General features: G+C 48.2%; 1 pseudogene; it reads right to left on the reverse strand.

Annotated features, from left to right (window-relative positions):
- Positions 1–3,547: 3,547 nt before the first annotated feature.
- Positions 3,548–4,253, reverse strand: LOC138353939 (tRNA (guanine-N(7)-)-methyltransferase-like; annotated as a pseudogene).
- Between the last annotated feature and the right edge of the window lie 17,758 nt (positions 4,254–22,011).

Genomic DNA, 22,011 nt, shown 5'->3' on the forward strand with positions numbered 1-22,011 from the left:
GGATGGTTACAGTTGAGTTCCCCACCCGGCCTGTGGAAGCCTGGCCTGGCTGTGGGACTCACGACCAGCGGTCTCCACTACTGTTTTGCTCAACATTCAATTTTGTCTCTTCTCAAAAGTACACTTCCATGGGTATTTGTGGGGGATCCTGGAGCTAAGCCCTGCCTACCCGGTAAGATAGCCTCAGGCTCTCTCCCTAAAACAATAGGCAGCTGCTTGTCTGAAAGGGACACCCCAGCCAGCCGTCTGCAATTATCGGCTTAGCAAAAGGCAAGGTCAACCTGTAGTCATTACTTCTAAAGGGTGAGATCCCTTAATTACTAAGACCAGACAGCCTGGCGCCCTCAACTATCCTGTCTCGTTGTATGAGAATATTACTAAAACACATTTATAGTGGTACATTACAAGATAAAATAGTAGGGTAAGAAGGGCATAAGTGACGAACGAAGTTAAAAACTTTCAAAACCAAAATGTTTGTTTTATCAATGTTTTATTCAGTTTTTTTAAATGTTTCGTACATTAGGTAGTGTAAGTATGGTTTTTCAACTGTAATTATCATTGCAACATGCCTGGGAATGAGGGGAAGGGAGGAAATTAGAAGAGAATTCCAAATGTTTTAAATTGATTCATACAGTTGATCATTTCATATACTGTAACAAAGAATTAGCGTGAGAGATACAGCAAACATTAGACTTTAATTTCGGGAGGAGAAACGTTTAGGGAAGAGTTTCAAATTGGTTAAGTCAGTTTCAATGAGGTTCTTGGTCATCTTGATGATTTCGGGGTTTAGTGTCCCTGCGGCCCGGTCCTCGACCAAGCCCTCTTTTTGTTACACACCCCCATGAAGCACCCCTTAGCAGCTGTCTGTTAGGTACCTATTTATTGCTAGGTGAACAGGATAATCAGGGTGAAAGAAACGCTACCCATTTGTTTCCGCCTCCGCCGGGGATTGAACTCGGAACCTTAGGACTAGGAATAACGAAAGCTGTCCACTCAGCCGTCAGGCCCCTTTGCAGCAATTAAGCAAATAAGGATTCACAGAGGAAAAAAACATTTTTCAAGGTCGCTTCAAGGAACATTTAAAGTAGATTGTGTGAAGCCATTAAGGTTTAGAGTGAGGAGATAAGCATTACCAGGTTAGTGTCAGCATGAAGGAAGGTTTAGGGGGTGTGAGATACAATACCCGTTAGCAATGATTACTTCCCGTACAAGTGTAACACCCAGTCGTGACTGTCTGCCCTTCCGTTCATTGGCTGACTGTGGTGACTGTCACCCCCCCCCCCCCTGCCTCCTCCCACTACACATTTAACGTGTAAATAATGTCGATGCATCACTAACTGTCCTGACCTAACCTAAATAGTCTTATTGTGTACAGGAACGAATTGTGTGATATATACACCATTATCCCTCGGTGCCCCCTCTTAAAGCTCATTGATCTAACAGTATTGTTATTCCACCATTCATCTACCAGTGATCCACCATCTTGTTAATCCACCATTCATCTAATGGTTTACACCGTTGTCCACCGCCTACCAGCTCCTCTAACACTGACCTATAGTGATAGCCCCAATGTTTATTTTTTAATTAGTTGACTCTTGCAATAACGAACCAACCCAACCTAACCTGAAGGATTGGGTTGGATCGTTAATCAACCTAACATAACCGTGACGTGTTCGTCATCCAGTGTATTAAGCATAATGCATTATGCTGCGATTGCTCTGTATATCAGAGGCACATAACAATACAACTGGATGGGTACTCAACCCTCTCGAGGGAAATCTTTCCTTAACCCTTTGACCTGCCTCACCAGTATGGCTTCTCTCCCCAAATTTCAGATTTAGAAACGTTCCAATCAAGATAATTGTTCTTTGTTATACATAGTTGATACATTAAATAATCTCTACAAAGTGTTGAAAAGTGAGTTGTTAAATAAGATATTTCCGCTATACTTACCCACTCACCTGAGGACACCTCGCCCAGTGCTGGACACGCCAGGGACGGTCAGGTAATCTTCGTCTCCAAGACTCGGACTTCACCTGTTCTGGCACTGACAGGCTAATCGCTGTGGACATGGACAAGTCAGTGGAAGACAATTCAACACACAAATAGTAAGTTCGTGAAAATAAAATCCACACCCAGGTGTCATTATTTACACAAGATGGTGGCTGTGACCACACCCAGGTGACCTTATTTACACAAGATGGTGGTTGTGACCACACCCAGGTGACCTTATTTACACAAGATGGTGGCTGTGACCACACCCAGGTGACCTTATTTACACAAGATGGTGGCTGTGACCACACCCAGGTGACCTTATTTACACAAAATGGTGGCTGTGACCACAGATGGGTGGCCACTGCGGTCAAGCACTTAAAGCTGCCCGAGGTTCAGGAACCACCAGGAGGATGTTGGTAACGTTTGTACCTGTAGTACTGGGGCGTGAAGCTGCTAGAGATTGTTGGTGGTGTACACAGTGGTGGACATGTGTACCTGTAGTACTGGGGCGTGAAGCTGCTAGAGATTGTTGGTGGTGAACACAGTGGTGGACATGTGTACCTGTAGTACTGGGGCGTGAAGCTGCTAGAGATTGTTGGTGGTGTACACAGTGGTGGACATGTGTACCTGTAGTACTGAGGCGTGAAGCTGCTAGAGATTGTTGGTGGTGTACACAGTGGTGGACATGTGTACCTGTAGTACTGGGGCGTGAAGCTGCTAGAGATTGTTGGTGGTGTACACAGTGGTGGACATGTGTACCTGTAGTACTGGGGCGTGAAGCTGCTAGAGATTGTTGGTGGTGTACACAGTGGTGGACATGTGTACCTGTAGTACTGGGGCGTGAAGCTGCTAGATTGTTGGTGGTGTACACAGTGGTGGACATGTGTACCTGTAGTACTGGGGCGTGAAGCTGCTAGAGATTGTTGGTGGGGTAGACAGTGGTGGACATATGTACCTGTAGTACTGGGGCGTGAAGCTGCTAGATTGTTGGTGGTGTACACAGTGGTGGACATGTGTACCTGTAGTACTGGGGCGTGAAGCTGCTAGATTGTTGGTGGTGTACACAGTGGTGGACATGTGTACCTGTAGTACTGAGGCGTGAAGCTGCTAGAGATTGTTGGTGGTGTACACAGTGGTGGACATGTGTACCTGTAGTACTGAGGCGTGAAGCTGCTAGAGATTGTTGGTGGTGTACACAGTGGTGGACATGTGTAAGAATGTTACTTGGCTGCCCTCGCTACTCTTCTCTTGGTTATCTAGAGATGAGTTTGGGGCTTAGCGTCCCCGCGGCCCGGTCCTCGACCAGGCCTCCCTTTTGTTACACCGCCCCAGGAAGCAGCCCATAGCAGCTGTCTACCTCCCAGGTACCCATTTACTGCTAGGTAACAAGGGACATGAGTGAAAAACTTTTTGCCCATATGTCTCCGGCGCCCCCGGGGATCGAACCCGGAACCTCAGGACTACGAATCCGAAGCGCTGTCCACTCAGCTGTCAGGCGCCCACTCGTCTGTCGCCTGATACAGTTTGTTACTGTACACACACTTCCAAAATGCTAAGTTGTCTTGGATCTGACATGCTGCGACAAAACAGCCAGGAACTTGTCTCCACTATTGCGGGATACCTTCTGACCCTCCTCGGTGCTCTCAAATAGGCTCTGTGCCACTGGATCATTAGCCAAATTATTCTCATCCACACGAATAAATAAAGGATGTTCTGTAAAATGATGAACCATCCACTCATGAAGGTCCTTCACATCCGTCACAGTGTACACAAGGCCCCCGTTCACGCAGAACGTAACCATATTCTGCCTGGAGTGATGCATTGATAATTCTCCATTTGTGCTTGGCTCTTTTGAAGTGTGGATGACGAAACGGGAACATTTTGCTTATATGTCCTTTCCCAAATAAATTTGGAAGGTACTTCATTGCATTAGTACGAATACAAGCTACATTTTGATATCCGCCAGGCACATCCTTCTTATCTCTCAAGCCATGAATGCGGTCAACAACAAAGTCTAGCACCTTCACCCGTATTTCCATGCCTAACATAAGCGTGTCAGGAAAAATCTGGGCAAGGAAAACCAACACTCCTCCATAGCCACACACAATGTCAGCAAATTCCACCTTCTTGGTACGATCTCCAGATAAGTACTTGGGGAAAGTATGGACTCCGGTCCATTGTAATTCCAATTCCAGTCCGGGAAATGGGTTTAAGTGAGCACACTGTCGATAATTTTTCTTCTGTGGTCATTTAGGCATTTTTAGTGAATTACTGGAGAGCTTGGCAAGGGAGAATAGGTTCTCTCTGGAGGCCTTTTTCTCTCCATTATTTGAGCAGTGTTGTTGGTTGTGGGGCGAAGAGCACACGTGGCCATGTGAGCACCGAGCACCGTAGTCCGGCTCACCACTCACAACACTCAAACCCAACACGATGGCTGCAGTTGCTCATCACATAACGGTCATGTGAACGAATGCTCATCACATAGCGCTCATGTCAAGGAATGTTCATCACCTGGCGGTGTTAGCATGAGCAGGAACCTCTTGAGCTCTCCGAGGTTATGACGACGGGGTCGTCTGCTGGATGAGGTCTTCTTATAGACAATCACTACATTAGCATCTGTTGGACTTAATGTTCTTGTATTAAATGTTCTCAGACGAAACATTTTGGGTTCGCAACAATCTCCAGTGATACGAGGAAGTGAACTTGCACAGCTGTTGATGTATCATGTCGACTGCATGTGTGTGTCGGGCCTCCCGGAGTGCGTGGGGCCCGGAGTGCGTGCCGCCGGGAGTGCGTATGTTCTAGAATCTTTAATAATTGGGAGGGATCATGGATGTTTGGTATGTGTCAAGGCCAAGACGCTAATAAAAGTATACCATAACTTGGTCTATCCGTTAAGAATTGAGTGAAGCTATAATACAAATTACGAGTAGTGAAGCATCAGGCGAGAGGTAGAGGTAACTAAGAACTATAGGCTGTGGCTAAAGCTCATAATGACCTACATTACTAGGATGAGCCTATCACAAGCCGTGAGACTCGCCACTGGTACGGCAGGACACACACAGGTTTGTTTTATGGAAAACTTCAGACTTTGAGCAGTTATGAGATCAAATCCTCGCTGTTTTGTGAGGAACAACCAATTAGTACCCAAACTCTGATCATATCTTGTTTGGAAGGAACGTCGAAGATTTGGTCTGCAATTCTTTTATAAATACAGTTGTTGACTATTTGCTGTTTGCACCTTATGCAGGAGACCCACAGTTACCACAGTGGTCTGGTCGCTCAGCTCCCAAGACCTATTATTTTGTGTGAGGCATTACCACTGACCAGGTCACTTAGTCATACCCTGAAGGGCGAGGCGATACCCTGTGGGTAGTGCCACAAAGGGGCATTTTACAAGGTGCACTGAGATTGCCTGTGAAAGGTAGACCAAACAGCTCAATTAGGTGTTGGGTATCCCTGATTACAATGTTAAAATCACTTTAGACCTCCGTTGGAGTGAAATTAATTTCTCCAGACCTACGAGTGACTTGGAGATTAGGGAGGACAGTGAATCTGTCCTCACTATGGGGAAACGACATGGAGAAGTTCAGGAGAAAGGGGAAATGGAAGCCTTTTCCTGGCAACGAGGGACAGTGTACCGAGGAACAGCAAGTAGAGAAGGAAACTGCTATCAAGGCTACACAAAGTATTTCTACCAGGAAGATACAAGATATAATGAATCTAGAGGGGATAACACCAGTCATACACCATCCACTGTCAGACTCGGCATATTTTCCCAAATTCAAGATAATGCACATCCAACTTTCCTGTAACATATGGAGTAGTAATGGCAATGGAAGAGGCAACCAGAGCTCAAAATTCCCATCTCAGTCAACCTAAAAGGATAAATTATAATGACACAACCAGACCAAAAGACTGCAATTTATCTAGAAATGGTAATATTCCTGCAAGGAAAATGTGTGTGCTTGCTCAAGCTGAACCCTTCAGAAAGACGCGCACGAGTCGTGCTGTTGGGATACCCAGTCGACGTAACACTAGATCCAATACTAAAACACAAGCAAATCTTGAATGCAGAATAATGGCTCACAAAAATATACAAAAGCAGCTACACGTCAGGTTCTTGTGATAGTCATGGGATATGTGCCAGAAACATTCGGTCATGGAAGTTGGAGAATGTACAGAGACCATACGTCTCGGAACCCCTGCGCGGCTTCAGATGTCAGAAATACGGCCTCCATCAAACACGCTGCACCGAGCAGGAGAGATGCGGAGTGTACAGCCTGAGGCATCCAACCAAAGACATTATAGCAAAGCACAAGGCAACCCAGACCACAGCCGCCAAATGTCCAAGTTATGGCGGCAAACATCGTGCATGGAGAACCTGAGCCACACGGAAAGAAAAGGTACAGACAGCCGAGGTCAGGATAATCAGACCAGCACTACATATACAAACACCAACGTCTGGAACACTCGTGCACAGCCACGACAGAAACGGGTACTCGGAACACAATTTACCGACTCGATCAACTCCAAATCGGATAATAAACAAAAACACTGCAGAAATACATGGTAACAAAATACAATTAGCAGCCGATGATTCACAATAACGGGAATGAAGTATTTTGACCAATCCACACTAGAAAATTAAGGGACGACGAGACACTGGTCTGTTCTGGACCATTCTCAAGTCGATTGTTAAGACAATCGACTTGAGAATGATCCAAAACGGACCGAAACGTCGTCGTCCCTTCATTTTCTAGTGTGGATTGGTCAAAATACACTTTGAGTCAACACAAGATTTACAGTTTTACAGAGGTCCAGCTGAGAAACATTATGAAGATCATGGCTTAAGACCATTATTAAGTGCTTACAGATAACGCAGACTCTCCCAACAAGACTCGATAAATCACGTGTAATAATAGACACGGTCGTGCATTAGACCACAGTTACATAAGCAACAGTATGAGAAAAGACGGAGCATAAGAGGATAAACACGACATGGACAGACTACCAATAAGAGTCTGGTAGTAAAGACGTCAGACCATAACGATCCACAAAAGCAGCTGCAGGAAGCAGTAGCCACTCAGAATCAATGATATCTTGTAATTCAACAGAGACAGACATGAACAATCACTGCAGTTTGATATGTAGCAACAACGAAATACTGGATGACAGAGATGCATTCAGACACCACCAGAAACCGGCATAAATAATCAATGCAGAATAAATTTCTGTTGGTGTTACCTGTCTTAGTAGAACTTATCTATGGAATCGACTTCCATATTCTCCACTTCGCTAGTAGACATTGCAAATCGGACTGCATTGATTATATAATAATTATAATTATTTTGTAAACATTGACTCTTAGGCACAGGCACATATGCTATATTAAAGCTGCAAGGCCAAGTGCGAGACAACACTTGTATGAGTGGAACTCTTCGAGGAGTCCTCAGCCATGGTCCTTTTGCCATCCTAACTTTCGCCTTAGTCATGAGAAACCCTGCATCTCCTGCATTACTTTGACATTATTCAGTGTTGTTAACACCCTAATGACTGGTGCCAACTTACTCACGCCTTTTGTGATTAATGGCTGAGCAAAAATGCCTACAATCTCATCAAACTCGACATTCCTTTTACATTCAATCTACTTGTCTCCGATATTCCTCTTCATCTGTACCTCACCATTCTGGTGTCATACACACCAGTCACCAAAAAAGGTTACGAGAAACTTGCTCTTCTCAAAAAAGTTACACTTGAAACAATTGCCTCCTTCAAAAAAAAAAAATTCTCACGAGCACTGTCTACCCCGACGGTACTGTCCAGTCTTCTATTTGACGGATTGCCGCAGCATAAATGTTTTATAGAAATAACACATGCACACAGACTGTCGGTGTCCGGTTAAACAACTGGCTGTACTCCACACAAGCAGAACTAGCAGCACTTGAACTAGCTACCAGTACATTAAAAAACATAGGAGGAAGAAAAATATTTAGTGATTCAAAGTCTGGTCTTCCAGCAATCAAAAACTTCTGGAAGGTCGACGGCAAGAGCCTCATACTACCACTTTTAAATGACCTAATCGCTGCACAGAGTAAAGGGTTTCGAATCTACTTTGCATGGATACCATCACACAAATATAAGCCATCATAATGCTCACATAAATATAAGCCATCATAATGCTCACATAAATATAAGCCATCATAATGACATAGCAGCCAAAATAGCGTGTAACAAAGATGAAGTTAAATTAGACCTGGGTATCCCCATCTCTGCTGTCAAAACTATATTGTTCCAAACACTCGGGTCTGATAGGAGAGAAATTAGACTCCCAACAACCTGAAAGCACCAGAATAAAAAAGTTTTGTTCAGATATGAAACTGAAACACATGTTTATGGGCAGTACTAAACGTCCACCAGACTGTGCGACAGTGGTTGCCAGGATCAGGTTGGGTTAGTTACCTGTGGCAGGTGGCTACAGGTGACAGATCTCCCAATCCTGAGCACTCCTGATGCAAACTGTGAGCAGGAACTGGGGTATGATCTTGCACACATGACCGAATGCCCAGTTATCAGACCATTCAGACCCTTTGACATGAGGTACCTGGAGATTTGCAATAACTTTATTCATACTCGTGTTCTTGAGGATATCCTAATAATGCACCCAAAATTTGCCAGTGCAGGCTACTGCACATGTGGCCCCAAATGACTAACCATCCTGTGTGATGGGGATTTAACCATCACTTTTTGACACACTGTACTCTTCCATCATATTCTCTAGGATAGCTGCACAAATGCAGATGTACCTAAATATGTTAATGATGATAAAAAGTTACCATGGCATTTGCAGGAGTTAAATTAGAAAGCTATGCTGATACAGCATTAGTCGCCAAAGTACCTTCACTCTCGAATAAAGCACAAGTAGCACTAGATAAAGTAACCGCCGAATGCAGCATTTTAGGGCTAAACATATCTGCACAGAAACCTAAGGCAATGAAACAAGGTGACAACACTCCAGACAGGCACCTATGCATTCACGACATTAACCTTCGGTGGGTTACACAACTCTGGTATCTTCGGGGAATTAATTCTAAAATGACATTCGGCCAGTAAATTCAATATCAGAAGGCATAATTGCGACAGCAATTATCACATGGTACATGGCGACTCAGCATTATCATCACAATAAGAGCAATCACATGGCACAGTCTAGGAGCTGGACAGTATTAATGTTTTACAGATGCGTCGTTCGTTCCCTAGTTGCTTATGCAGCGTTTTCCTTAATCATTCTTCCTACTGGCCAATCGGCCGATCCTCCAAACAGACCCAAAAGTGATTCCATGCACCTGCCAAACACCCCTGTTTATGAATGAAAAACGGAATACACACGAATCGCAACAGATTTCATTAGAACACTTCCGGAACAAATGCTTCACTGAGGAATTTCGTTCGAATCACAACGCTGTAAACAGCCCGTCCTCCAAACAAAGATCCAAAAGTGATTCCATGCACCCGCCAAACCCCCTGTTTATTAATGAAAAGCAGTTTACACACGACTCACAACTGCTGACGTTCGAACATATCCGGAACAAGAGCTTCACTGACGAATTTTGTTCGAATCACAACGCTATAAGTGCTGCACCCACATAATACAAATAATCGCCAACAGAACCTAAACACCTAACCTAACCTATGCCTATACATGCACAATATGCTAATATATTATAATATTAATTTATCTGAGAATTTCCGTTTTGAATGAACAGCATGTAAAAATTTTGAAGTGCATCTGTGGGGTCGACCGCTGGATGTAATGGACTTTAGTCGAGGACGGGTTGGGCCAATGGGCACAGGTTGATGTTGTTCAAAACGTTGTAATGTGAGACAACAGGAGCGCCTAGATGAACGAAAATATTAAGCCTAAGACTAGAATTTAAACTAACATCGGTTGAAATAACGGTAAATGGGCTTGATGCATTGACCAAGATAATGATTAGACAAAGAATAGGTTCACTTGAAATTATAATCACTGGAGCACCAACTCGGAACCGAAGAGCTTCAGACTCCAGAACGTGGACCCATTGTGTAATAAACACATCATACATAAGGTTACAAATACAATCACTGAGTGGGTTGTCGACGAAATACATGCAGACTTCTGTATGTAGGCTCCTTGGTAATCCATCTGCCAGCAGGCTTCAAGATCCTTGCTCTTTAAGAAAAAAATAATCGGCCTAATCCTGATCTGTTGTTTCATTGCACAGATGAATACGAAGCAAACTTACCTGACAGCTTCACTTCACTGACGGATCAGTAGACCAGCAGGGACATGAATCCGGAGCTGCAGTTAAGGCAGTAAATTCTGTAGCTAGTTGGAGAGACTCGCAGGTGTTCTACCTTACAAAAATGCTAGCCATTCAAAAGGCTTTGGAACCTGCTCTTGTTGAACAGACATTGCAACATCCATCCGACTACAAATGTCATAGCATTAATGTGAACACTCGACAGTTAAGATTGTAGGATACTTAAGCAAACTTGCAACAAAGAGAAAAATCTAGACATTTACATACTAGTTTAGCACAGATTAAGCAAATAATTGAGAGGGGAATGCCAAAGACGTACAGTGACCACAACACAGCAACTGCAACATCAGAATCGGAGGGATGGTTCAAGAATTTGACCAACTACGAGCCACTTAATTAGATGAAAGGGAGTAATAGAAAAACGGGGATTGCACCAGCCTTCAATGACTTAAATGTAAAGATATGGTTATGAAAACAAGGTCTTTGGCAGCACACGCAGGCCAGAGATGAAATGATACATGAAACGGCTTCTGAAATTGCACCATGTTGAATATTTTGATTTGTCTAATTCAGGCCTTACCCACAGTCATTGATATCCACCCTACAAATGTGCTAGATGGCCCAGAGAATGTTTAAGTTTGTGGGAAAGTGCGAGTCGCACGATTTTGTTTATAACGTCAGCTTTGAGGAATTCGCAAGGGAAGGTATTAGCCTAGTACTCCAAATTTGGCTTCTGTGACAGTTGTAGAGGAGTTGGTTCCCATCTAGGGCGGTGACACTGGCATACCCGGGATGCAACGAGAGACGTGATTGGCTGCAGCCCTGCACCTTCCTCTAATCAATAGGAAAGGTGCAGGGCTGTACCTTCCGATTGTTTTGGGCGAGCCGAGCTACGAGACAGCTCATAGATCCTGACGATGTAACTGTTATCTCAGACTTGGACGAGGAACGACGTACACGTGAGTGCTCAAAGATTTTTGCTAGATTACCTTTTGTACTGTAAAGTGTAGCTTTAAAGAGACGGCAATAGACCTCACCTCTGCTTTACGTGAGGGGCGGCTGATGAGGTATATGGGATTGAAGAGGCTGTGCAGGAGGGCCTAGTGAGGGGTCGCTCCACAGCTTAATGAAGTGACCAAGGACATCAGCCACAACCCCAAGAGTAACTGTGGGTAGTGTAGTCACCCTCCAGGTCTTCAACGCAGTCCCGAAGAAGTGAGGGAGTCGGTCAGTGGTCAGTGCACACGTAGTGCCGGTTTGGAAGTGGCCAGTGACAATTTTCACTGAAAAATTGTAATGTAAAATTCCATCAGTGTAATAATGTAAAATTCCATCAGTGTAATGTTTCCTGTCACTGCAATTTTCAGTCAAAAAATTGGAGTGACAAGAAACATTACACTGATGCGGCAAGGCAGTGATTAATGAGGAGTTCGCTGTCGAGTCGAGAAACTATTGGTCAGCAGAGATGGTTAGTGTTAAATATTGGCCAACAAGTAGTGACAGTGGTTGTGTGGTTCTCGGCGCTAGTGTAGCTTGTTAGTGTGTGAAGCAACTTCCCAACAGCTACACGGGGATGGCGAGTAGGCTAGTAGAGCGAAGAGCTTTTACAACATCTTAGCACGAGTGGGTTCCGGAAGGGCCCCCGGGAACGCGACCTGTGACACTTAAGAGGAAGCCCAGTAGTGGTGGGCTCGGCTGTGAGGAAGCTGGAATATGACGCCAGTGAATACCCACCGAGGCTACTAGAAAGTGGAGTGGATTGAAGGGTGCATCCAACATCGGAGGACAACTGCTGAGGGAGTGACGTCATTGGAGACAGCATCTGAAGCAGTGGCGAGACTTGGGCCAGGAGCAGCTCTTCGCCTCTATGATACTAGTTAACTGTTAATACCCCCCCCCCCTCCCGTAATATCCCCTTATGATAAGGAGCTCCTTAGAGAACAAGTTTTATAATCTAATACTGTCAGGATATGCTTTGATTTACATATATTAAGGTGTGCTGATTACTGATGTTGTATAATAATCAAACTCGAGCTGTAGCCTAGTGGCGGTTAGAGGTCATCTGCTGAATTTTGACCAAGAGAATTTAAATTAAATGAAATTTTGGCTCAACATCTCGTAATTATTGGGGATTATTACTATTTGTGTCACTACCAGTATCTCTGTAATGTAGTGAAAACTGAGAACCATGGCAGAGAGCGGCTAATAAATACTTGGTAAATGAGGCTAGTACTACCAGTGTTGTATTTATTATTCTCGGTAAATGTTAGTTATTGTTTCCGTACTCGCCTCTATTATGCTTTGCCATAGCAGCTATGAGTTAGTGAACTCGCGCCACCCCTGAGTATTAGAATAATTCAAGAATGTCCAACACTGCAGCAATGTTTTAAAACCACACATGAGAGGGAGGAGGAGATGCAGGCTAAGTTACCTTGTGATCAGTGTTCTTTTTAATGTATTACCATATAATTATTATTACATATGTAATTATAATCATACTTTAACCAATTTTTAACAATTTCTAACAAAAAATTGATTTAACTTCCTCAATGAATCATGTTGAAAATATATTGTTTAGAATCTGCACTAGACGGAACATGTTCTACGGCATACTTGTTAGGTGCTCTGGTTTTGAGCAATAATTTGTGCTTAGCACGTTTCAGTTTGCGCTTTAATTCTACCCTTTGGGCAGATGGCATTTCTCTTCTAATGTGGTTTTGTAGTTCTGCCTCGTCCTTTGCGTCCTTGACTTCATCAGTCAACCCCTCTAGCTCAAAAGCAATAATTGCCAGTTTGTCTGGTGGTGATCCTACTGACGATAGTAGATAGTAGTCAGACAGTGCCTCCATTACTTGTGGTCTCCATTTTGATGAACCTGTTAGCGAGTGTCCTGACAGTTACAGCTCAAGACGAAACTCATCAGAAACAGTCGTGACATTTCTGCCTGGTTGTGTGTGTCGGTTCTAAACTCAGGCCAATAGTTAACCAGAAGCTCGCAGTAGTGTTGATGCTGTTGAGGGGGGAACCTAATCCAGAGTAGGACTGTCGGGTAACCTACTCTCTAATTTGCTTGACGGCAACGACAGGAAGTAGCTGGGGAGAGCCGCGGTGAGCGAGTATAATGTTGCACTGGGTGAAGAGATGTGTACCCCAACCACCAAGAACCAAAGGCATAATAACCCAGTGTGTGGTGATCATGGGGGATGCATGCCCCATTGCACCTCACCTCTTCCACCCTCGGGAGACAGTGTTTCTGGCAGTCATCAGGGGACTTGCTAGGGTCCCTGTTGTCCTTGTGTGAAATAGATAATGACAATTCTTAACGGGGGCGTTAACAAGGGTACGAGAGCTGTGTGAGGACCCTCAACAGTATACTCGCCTAGTTGTGCTTGCGGGGGTTGAGCTCTGGCTTTTTGGTCCCGCCTCTCGACTGTCAATCAACTGGTGTATAGATTCCCGAGCTTACTGGGCTGTATCATATCTACATTTGAAACTGTGTATGGAGTCAGCCTCCACCACATCACTGCCTGATGCAATCCATTTGTTAAACTACTGACACTGAAAAAGTTCCTTCTGACGTCCTTGTGGCTCATTTGGGTACTCGGCTTCCACCTGTGTCCCCTTGTTCACATACCACCAGTGTTAAAAATTGATCTTTATTCCCTGTCGATTTTTAGAATTTTGTAGGTATTGATCATGTCTTCCCGAGCTATCCTGCCGTGTATGTGAATGTATATAATTGTTAGTATATTTTGAGAGCAGGTTTTCTCTAATACATGCGTAATTAAATACAATAGTATTGGCTTGGTAATTTTCTTACGGATTTTTTCTGTTGTGTAAATATGTATCTGAAGAGCAGAGCCGTCTTACCGCCTGGGCCCGATGGGCACTTGCCTGAGGGCCCCACGAGCATAGGACATGTTCATTATGGAAGCAGGATGTTTAAATATTAAGGTCATGTTGCAAGCACACTTATACAACACTACATCCTGGTGTTGGATTAAGTATTTAAGAAATATATTTCAAAGTAAATAACCCTTTCAGCAGAAATTAAACGTAATGTTCTGAGTGGAGCACAGAAGAGGAAGAATTGCAGAGAAGAAAAAAATAGGAAAACTTCCAAAATAAACATCATGGCTCTCAACACAGGTGCAACGACAGCCTCTCATATCCATTCCTGTTTATCAATCATCCAGTTTCAGCAGCCATACCATCATTGCCTGTTGCTGCTGCTGCTCGTGACATTTTACAAGAGGAAATACCCATATCTGTAACAGTAAAGGAGTTAGCAATCAGAGACAGATCCGGGGCTATGGAACATAATGACACTAGCAATAGATTACTGGATTCGTAGTGGGCCCTTATGTCAGAATTATGATAGCAACCTTTCTAACTCGCACAGTGTGTAAAACAGCTGAAGTAGAGAATATGAAGGCAAGGTTACACACGGAAATCGCAATAACGTGATGCATCAAATGAACAAGCCCACAAGGGCAGTGACGAGGATTCGAACCTGCGTCCAAAAGCATCCCAGACGCCGCCTTAATCGAATGAGCTACGTCATGGTCAAGAGTTGAAATCGAAGTTCTACTGAACTTGCTTACTTCGCCCTTACTTTATTACACATTTGGACGCAGGTTCGAATCCTCGTCACGGCCCTTGTAGGTTTGTTCATCTGAAGGCAAGGTATTTATCAATGTGTTCAAACGTGAACTGTGGAATGGCGAGCATGTAAAACTGGAATGTCCACTCTATCACACTCCTAAGGTCGTTTGTACTACTCTGAATGTCGCCTATTGTCCAACAAATAATCTCCCTCTGCCACATTGCTGTGATTCCTGTAACTGAACCACAATGTTATTGTAGATCATGAAAATGGAGAACATAGTGTGTATTGGCAGCATATTTGATAAGGCATGAAGAAACTGGAAATGTAGATTATTTATTACTTGAGCAACATCGCTCAGAGCAGGAATATTGGCATAGTGTTGACACGTGTGGTTCCTATAATTCTCTTTCTTGCCTTTAGAGGTTTGCCATTTCGTGGAGAAAATCATATTGGGTCAGCAAAACATGGCAACAATGTAGCTATACTAGAGAAGCTGAGTGAATTTAACCCTTTCTTGGAAGAAAATCTCAATTTATGGAAATCCTGCAAAAAGAAAATCTTCCATATTTATCTACATATATGAGGAATTTATTGAATTATTGGGACAACAGGTTTTTTGTACAATTCTTGAAGTATGAGTCAAAGTACTATTGATTAAGAATACATTCCACTCCAGACATCTCGCACACGGATCAACTAATATTTACTGTCCAATACATTAATGGCTGTGAGCCTGTGGAACGTTTGAAAAACTTGAACGAAAACGAATTGTGCGTCTTAATAGATATGATGGATCGGCGGAAGAGACACTTCTCATTAAAACCGAAAATGTGAGTTGGAATATTTCCTCCCAATTCTGGTCACTCTAATCTTTGAATTGACAAAACGTACAGAAGCTTATTCAGATTTGAAATCTGTTTTTCTTTAGTATATTGAAAACCATTGCTTCTGATGCATTAAAGAAAAAGTTTGAACAAAAGTTTTATGTATCACAGACCTGAATTATGATAAACTTTTAAATAACGGTGAGCATCTCGAGGACTACATGGCTCTTGATGAAAATTTTGACTTCCTGCACTGAACAGAAAAAATAATTTGGGACATTCTATAATCTATATTCCCGAATGTTGAAATAGCACTGTGTTCGTGTGCATGATAGTGACCAACTGTACAGTAGAACATTCTTTTTCAAGACACAAAAAATCTACTTCGTAGCACAATGGGCAGCAGCATTTGAACTGGCTTTGTCATGTGCATGGAAAATCCCGTCCTGAAAACCATTGACTTCAAGCCAATAATAAAGTAATTCTCAGAAAAGAAATGCCACAAATTCTTGTTATAATAAGTTCGTAGTAATTTCATGCTGTCATCTAATGTGTAGCCTACTGGAAACTATTGTTTTTTAAAGCCTTGTGTGTATTGTTCAAATATTTTAGTTGATGTTCTACAGCATGGTTTTTAATGTTTTATTTAACACCAGTTTTGTTGCTGCCAATAAAATTAATGTATAATATTACCGGCCATTTACTTGTTATTCCTGCGAGTGGTTGTCATAGAAACCCCAGCACACTGGTTTGCCCAGGGGGGAGCCCCCAGCACACTGGTTTGCCCAGGGGGGAGCCCCCAGCACACTGGTTTGCCCAGGGGGGAGCCCCCAGCACACTGGTTTGCCCAGGGGGGGAGCCCCCAGCACACTGGTTTGCCCAGGGGGGAGCCCCCAGCACACTGGTTTGCCCAGGGGGGAGCCCCCAGCACACAGGTTTGCCCAGGGGGGCCCCCCAGCACACTGATTTGTCCAGGGGGGAGCCCCCAAGCGCACTGTTTTGCCCAGGGGGAGCCCCCAAGCGCACTGGTTTGCCCAGGGGGAGCCCCCAAGCGCACTGGTTTGCCCAGGGGGAGCCCCCAAGCGCACTGGTTTGCCCAGGGGGAGCCCCCAAGCGCACTGGTTTGCCCAGGGGGAGCCCCCAAGCGCACTGGTTTGCCCAGGGGGAGCCCCAAAGCGCACTGGTTTGCCCAGGGGGAGCACCCAAGCGCACTGGTTTGCCCAGGGGGGAGCCCCCAAGCGCACTGGTTTGCCCAGGGGGGAGCCCCCAAGCGCACTGGTTTGCCCAGGGGGGAGCCCCCAAGCGCACTGGTTTGCCCAGGGGGGAGCCCCCAAGCGCACTGGTTTGCCCAGGGGGGAGCCCCCAAGCGCACTGGTTTGCCCAGGGGGGAGCCCCCAAGCGCACTGGTTTGCCCAGGGGGGAGCCCCCAAGCGCACTGGTTTGCCCGGGGGGGAGCCCCCAAGCGCACTGGTTTGCCCAGGGGGGAGCCCCCAAGCGCACTGGTTTGCCCAGGGGGAAGCCCCCCAAGCGCACTGGTTTGCCCAGGGGGAAGCCCCCAAGCGCACTGGTTTGCCCAGGGGGGAGCCCCAAGCGCACTGGTTTGCCCAGGGGGGAGCCCCCAAGCGCACTGGTTTGCCCAGGGGGAAGCCCCCAAGCGCACTGATTTGTCCAGGGGGGAGCCCCCAAGCGAACTGGTTTACCCAGGGGGAGCCCCCAAGCGCACTGGTTTGCCCAGGGGGGAGCCCCCAAGCGCACTGGTTTTCCCAGGGAGGAGCCCCCAAGCGCACTGGTTTGCCCAGGGGGGAGCCCCCAAGCGCACTGGTTTGCCCAGGGGGGAGCCCCCAAGCGCACTGGTTTGCCCAGGGGGGAGCCCCCAAGCGCACTGGTTTGCCCAGGGGGGAGCCCCCAAGCGCACTGGTTTGCCCAGGGGGGAGCCCCCAAGCGCACTGGTTTGCCAAGGGGGAGCCCCCAAGCGCACTGGTTTGCCCAGGGGGAGCCCCCAAGCGCACTGGTTTGCCCAGGGGGAGCCCCCAAGCGCACTGGTTTGCCCAGGGGGAGCCCCCAAGCGCACTGGTTTGCCCAGGGGGAGCCCCCAAGCGCACTGGTTTGCCCAGGGGGAGCCCCCAAGCGCACTGGTTTGCCCAGGGGGAGCCCCCAAGCGCACTGGTTTGCCCAGGGGGACACCCCCAAGCGCACTGGTTTGCCCAGGGGGACACCCCCAAGCGCACTGGTGTGCCCAGGGGGACACCCCCAAGCGCACTGGTGTGCCCAGGGGGACACCCCCAAGCGCACTGGTGTGCCCAGGGGGACACCCCCCCAAGCGCACTGGTGTGCCCAGGGGGACACCCCCCCAAGCGCACTGGTGTGCCCAGGGGGACACCCCCCCAAGCGCACTGGTGTGCCCAGGGGGACACCCCCCCAAGCGCACTGGTGTGCCCAGGGGGACACCCCCCCAAGCGCACTGGTGTGCCCAGGGGGACACCCCCCCAAGCGCACTGGTGTGCCCAGGGGGACACCCCCCCAAGCGCACTGGTGTGCCCAGGGGGACACCCCCCCAAGCGCACTGGTGTGCCCAGGGGGACACCCCCCCAAGCGCACTGGTGTGCCCAGGGGGACACCCCCCCAAGCGCACTGGTGTGCCCAGGGGGACACCCCCCAAGCGCACTGGTGTGCCCAGGGGGACACCCCCCCAAGCGCACTGGTGTGCCCAGGGGGACACCCCCCCAAGCGCACTGGTGTGCCCAGGGGGACACCCCCCCAAGCGCACTGGTGTGCCCAGGGGGACACCCCCCCAAGCGCACTGGTGTGCCCAGGGGGACACCCCCCCAAGCGCACTGGTGTGCCCAGGGGGACACCCCCCCAAGCGCACTGGTGTGCCCAGGGGGACACCCCCCCAAGCGCACTGGTGTGCCCAGGGGGACACCCCCCCAAGCGCACTGGTGTGCCCAGGGGGACACCCCCCCAAGCGCACTGGTGTGCCCAGGGGGACACCCCCCCAAGCGCACTGGTGTGCCCAGGGGGACACCCCCCCAAGCGCACTGGTGTGCCCAGGGGGACACCCCCCCAAGCGCACTGGTGTGCCCAGGGGGACACCCCCCCAAGCGCACTGGTGTGCCCAGGGGGACACCCCCCCAAGCGCACTGGTGTGCCCAGGGGGACACCCCCCCAAGCGCACTGGTGTGCCCAGGGGGACACCCCCCCAAGCGCACTGGTGTGCCCAGGGGGACACCCCCCAAGCGCACTGGTGTGCCCAGGGGGACACCCCCCCAAGCGCACTGGTGTGCCCAGGGGGACACCCCCCCAAGCGCACTGGTGTGCCCAGGGGGACACCCCCCCAAGCGCACTGGTGTGCCCAGGGGGACACCCCCCCAAGCGCACTGGTGTGCCCAGGGGGACACCCCCCCAAGCGCACTGGTGTGCCCAGGGGGACACCCCCCCAAGCGCACTGGTGTGCCCAGGGGGACACCCCCCCAAGCGCACTGGTGTGCCCAGGGGGACACCCCCCCAAGCGCACTGGTGTGCCCAGGGGGACACCCCCCAAGCGCACTGGTGTGCCCAGGGGGACACCCCCCCAAGCGCACTGGTGTGCCCAGGGGGACACCCCCCCAAGCGCACTGGTGTGCCCAGGGGGACACCCCCCCAAGCGCACTGGTGTGCCCAGGGGGACACCCCCCCAAGCGCACTGGTGGGCCCAGTGCTTGCCTTGGCCACACATGAAAATGTAATTTATTGCTGGGGATTTTAATACTCATTGTCTAGAGTTGGATGCGACTTGGTCAGCCAATGCAGATGGGCGCCATTTAGCTGCAGCTCTGCGAAAGGTACCAGAGATTACACTTCTCAACACTGGGGAACCCACTCACATTAAAGGGGGGGGGGGCGGGTCCCATGATCTTACAATAATCTCAACCGCACTCAAGCATCAGGCGAAGTGGGAGGTAGACCCGGTGACCACCAGTGACCACTATGCTACTGTCACAACACTAAGCATAGAACGGCCTCCTGCACCACTGCACAACCTAGGTGGAATTTAACAAAGTCAACTGAAATATATACCAGGAGGACCTTGAAAAACAGTATGCAACATACACGCCATCTGAGGATTTGAACATACATGAGACCAATCTGCAGGAAGCCATTGCAGCTGCTGCAAACAAAGCTATTCCAATCATTATCCCAGGAAACACAAAACGAAACTACTGGTTCTATAGTAATGAAGTTAAAGAACAAAACCAGAGTCAACATCTTCAGAAAACATCTGAAGAGAACCCTCACCCGAGAAGGTAGAACTCTAAGAACGGTGATATCTAAAGCAAGAAGAGTTTCTAGAGAGGTAAAGGAGGCAAGATGGTTTGAGTGTGTTAAACTCTAAATGAACATAGTAGTCTTGGGAAGATATGGGGTCAGATTAAAACCATATCAGGTCGACCAGCCTTACCACAGGTATCCCCTCTGGTGCCTCCTTGCCATGGTGAGGAGCTCACGTACACATCCCTGGGACCGGTGTGGGTTGCCTTTGCCCCCTCTCCTGCCCCCCTCTTTGGGTGGTGTACGTGCTGATGGGCACCATGTAGGGGCCTTGTGAGCCATCGGACCACCCGCTGGAGGGGTCGCCTGTGAGAGGCCGCCCTGAGTGGATAGTTAGGTGTCCAGGCTGGGCCGGGCGATAGAGGGGAATGGGGTCTTAGCACCAGTTTGGGAGAATGAACGATGTAGTAGGACTCCCCTGTTGAAAAGGGGGAGCACCGCTGGGGACGACGCACCTTTCCCACACTGGCTCGCTCTCGGCCTCCCTGGCTGCCCTGGTAGGTGGTATCCCTTGGTTCCAGGTCCCAACTTTTGATTTTGTTTGCTATATGGATGACGACACGACTGCTCTTACCCAGGCTCATAGGGTGGGCGACCAGGCCCCTGAGTCGGACCGTCCTGGAAGGCCGGGATCTGTAACCCCCGCTACAGGGCCCGGTTTAGGCCCAGACCAGACTCTTCCTCCCTGCTTCCCTCCCTCCTCTGTGGTTGGGTCGAGCCCCAAGCCTGCTGTGGTGACCGCCTCGTCCCCTTGCACGGCTCCATCTCTTATTGTGACAACTGCACCTTTTGACCTCTCTCTCTCTCTCTCTCTCTCTCTCTCTCTCTCTCTCTCTCTCTCTCTCTCTCTCTCTCTCTGAAGGTTCTCATCGCCGTCCCTGCAACGGCCGCTCTTGTATGCTCCCTTCCCATACTCATTCGTACCATGCTTTGTTTGGTCCTCCTTCGTGGATTAAGTACTTTGACTTCCATCCTTTGGATTTAGCTCCTCCTGACGATTTTACCCTTAATAGGCATCTTGTAGATTCAGTAGATGCCTCTGTTACCTTTAACCCCACCCGTCTTGGTACCCGTGTCATTGCTGCTCTTTCTCAGGATTCAGCCACCCGCTTGGCCGCCTTATCCTGCCTTGGCGAGACCCTTGTTTGGGTCACAAAGAATGCTCGGCTGAATGCCAGTGTTGGCACTGTTCTCCTCCTGCACCATGTTGCGACTTGTGTTAGGGATCTATGAAACTGCCACGAGGATATCAAGCATATCCTCGAAGCCCAGGGTCATTCTGGGCTTCGAGGTGGATTCCGCTCTTCATTCTGGGCATACCTAGGAGGATACGTTTACTCGTCCCCCTCGTGGTCATCGCCGTCTGCCCCTTCTGGTTGTGAAGGTTACCTTTGATAGAAGGACCCTTCCGCCCTCTGTCATTCTTGCTGGTGCCAGATGCTCTGTTCAGGAGTATATTCCATCTCCTTGGCTCTGCAACAAGTGCTGGAGGTTTGGGCATGGTGCCCTCAAATGCTCTAGTCCTGTCTCTGTCCCATGTGTTGAGGCGAGGGTCACTCTGTTGAAGTGCACTTCTCCCCAGGCTCGCTGCCTCAATTGCGGCAAGGCTCGCCCAACCTTCTCCCGCACGTGTATACGTTACAAACTTGAGGCGGCCGTCCTCAACTTGAAGCACCAGGACCGTTTGTCTTTTCGTGAGGCTCGGCACCAAGTTCGTTTCCCCTCTTTCGCTGGCGTCTCCTATGCTCGCGTGGTGCGCTCCTCCTCTCCTCTCCTCATCCTTCCCACCTTCTTCAGTCTCACAACCGTTTCCAAGCCTTAGACCCTGACACGCCCACCACTACCTCCCCTGTTTCCCTCCATTCTGTCCCGGAGGGTCCCCTTCTTGGTTCTCCGTCTAGGGCTCCCCCTCTTTCTACCCAGTCTGTCATGTCTCCTGTGTCTTCTTTCTCCTCTCACTCCGGTCCTCCTT

The sequence above is a fragment of the Procambarus clarkii genome, chromosome 60 (genome assembly GCF_040958095.1).
Source record: "Procambarus clarkii isolate CNS0578487 chromosome 60, FALCON_Pclarkii_2.0, whole genome shotgun sequence".
Lineage (NCBI taxonomy): Eukaryota > Metazoa > Arthropoda > Malacostraca > Decapoda > Cambaridae > Procambarus > Procambarus clarkii.